Below are 2880 nucleotides of genomic sequence, written 5' to 3'. Positions count from 1 at the left end.
TTATTTTAATTTAACAGATGGAATGGAAAATCCAGGAGGATTGGAGATAGCAGCTCTGCAGGACAAAGCCCCCACTCCCTCATATGGTCCCTCTTCTTTCTGGTAAGCTTTCCAGCCAGAAGCTGGAGACATTTCACTCTTCGCTGCTCTTCACGCTTAGCTGCTCCGGTCACTGGTCCAGGACCTCCCGCCCACCATTGTCTTTCTCAGCTCTGCTCTTCTATTCTTTTTTTTTTTTTTTTTTTGAGGTGGAGTCTCACTCTGTCGCCCAGGTTGGAGTGCAGTGGTGAGATCTCGGCTCACTGCAAACTCCGCCTCCCTGGTTCACACCATTCTCCTGCCTCAGCCTCCCGAGTAGCTGGGACCACAGGCATCCGCTACCACACCCGGCTAATTTTTTGTATTTTTAATAGAGACGGGGTTTCACTGTGTTAGCCAGGATGGTCTTGATCTCCTGACCTCGTGATCCGCCTGCCTCGGCCTCCCAAAGTGCTCTTCTATTCTTGCTGCTTCCTCTGGGTTGTCCCCTACCCCTCTGGCCTAGCCAACTCCTAGTTGTTCCTTAGGCCTGCACTCAGTTGCCATCCCCACTGGGAAACGTTCTCTGATGCACCAGGTTGGAGGTTCTTGGGAGCCCTTCACTGCCTGTGCATTCCCTTAGCATGGCGTTTTCATCTCATTGCCACTCTATTCACAGGTCCATCTCACTCGCTAACTGGAGACAACATCGTCTTAGTCCCTCTGCTCCTCGGTACCCAGCACGACGCCTGCAGGTGAAGTTACCACGGAGGCCTCTTCTCTTCCATTCGTGGTGCCATGAAGACCACTGATTAAAACCTGCTTCAGAAAAGAAGGAGCATCTTCTTCAGACTCCCATTCCTTCTGGAGCATAGGCCAAATAGTGACTGCCAGGCCAAGAGTCTCTCTTCAAGAAAGAGAAGAAAGTTCCCCTTCAACAACACTCCCCCTACACCCCCTCAGGACTGTGGTTCCTCCAGCACGAAGCCTAACCAAGGACTTCCCCTGGTGGCTCTGTCACAGCACAGGCTGAGTGAGCTCCTTCTGCAGAAACTCGATAACATCAGAATATGGTGAGGTTCCAGGCAGCAGACCGTCCTTCTGCTGTGACTGGAAAAGAGGCCTTCAAAAGAGCTGAAGGCCTCCTCTGGGCAGGGCCCTCCAGAGGCCCAGGGTGGCTGGCTTCTCAGGGTTTCTCAGCAGCTTCCCTGCTTCTGTTCATCTCCCTCCATCTCTGCGCGCGGGCCTTCCCCACATGTCTGAGGATGGACACCCCCCAGCAACTCGAGCCCACGTTGCCTCAGTCCAAGCCATCAGAGGAGTCTGAGAAGCCCCTCAAAGTCAAAATTCCAAACTGGGAGAGGGGCTCTCATGAGTCTACTTTGAGTCAAGAGTCTAGTCCTGTGCTCGGTCACTCACTGGGGGTGAGGAGTTGGTCTTACAAACATGGCTGCCAGCGCTCATTCTTACAGAGGGCGCTGAACAGCTCTCACAGACAGGGACCAGAGGGATTGTAGTTGAGAGCATTCTCTCAAAAGTGTCATCTGTAGGAAGTAAAGAAGGAAGCAGAAAAATAGAAGCTGAATTTCTATTCAGGGCCCGATGTTCTGGCAAATGTCTTAAAAACAAGGAGTTTCACTCCCTGGAGAAGAGAGTTAGGGTTTTTTGTCCACCTCATGCCGGGAACTCTGCAATAGGGCAGAAGGTTGGAGACGTACTTACCTTGAAGGAGCTAACAATCCCTTGGGAATGTCACAAAGGAAACTAAAGCAGCATTAGAGAGCCTGGCCCTTCCTTCGAGCCCACCCACACCCCATCCCTCAAGGCCTAGATCACATTCCTCCTCCTCCTCCTCCTCCGTGAAGCCTTTTCTCACCACTCCAGCTTTGGTGTTGAGAGGGACATGATGTGGTGTGGCAGAGAGAACCAGGAACTGAGAATCAGTCACCAGGGACCTGGCTCTGGCTTTGCCACTAACTAGCTGTGTGACCCTGAAGATGCCTTTGGTGCAGCCTCAGTGGCCTCATCTGTAGGCTGAGGATGCTTGATCTACTCTAGGGAAGCCTTTACAGAGCCTTAAAACTTTAAGAGTCTATGAAAATGTTATCTCCAACTCCTGAGAACTTCTTCAGAATGAAAAGTTGGGGCAACACGATTCCTTTCCTAATTTCCAATGGTCTTATCATGGCTTAAGGTGAAAATGCAACATGGCAGATTGGTTAGGAGCATGGGCTCTCAAAGGGTGACTTATCCATGCTCTGCAGTCTCTTCTCATTGGCAGAATGTTCTAGAGTGGACTCTCTGGCTGCTTCCTGTGGTATTATAAGCTTTGCAAAAGCAGAGGATGTCCCACCTCCTGTGATTTTGCACACTTGGAAACTTGCCAGCTCTGGACAACCCAAGTGACATCTATGTTTTTCTACCTACATTTGGGATCTTGACTGGCATTCTGGAACAAGTTCTACCACTCTGGAAAACTTAAGCCTGCAGCTTCTATTGCTGGTACCCATATGGTTGCCAAACTTGAAATTATGATGTTGACTAAATCCCATCAATAATATCAGGTGACCCTTAGGGTTGTTGTGGGACTGGAAGTTGGCCAATTTCTGTTACCTTCATGTATGAAGATAAATGAGCAGAGGTCCTAAGTGTTTTCAAATAGTTTGATAATTTATAGAAGAAGAAGAAAAGGGAAAGAAGAGGTAGAGGAAGAAGAGGAAGAGGGAGGGGAAAAAGAAAAAGGAGAAGGGGAAAAAAGTGAGGGGAGGAGGTGATGAGGAAGAAAATGGCACTGAAATTTGACACAAAGAAAATAAACTAATTTTGAAACTCGCGGAACTGCGCAGTGACTGTAACACAGTT

This window comes from Macaca fascicularis, chromosome 7 (genome assembly GCF_037993035.2).
Source record: "Macaca fascicularis isolate 582-1 chromosome 7, T2T-MFA8v1.1".
NCBI lineage: Eukaryota > Metazoa > Chordata > Mammalia > Primates > Cercopithecidae > Macaca > Macaca fascicularis.
The sequence above is the reverse complement of the archived record's forward strand: the minus strand, read 5'-3'. Positions refer to the sequence as shown.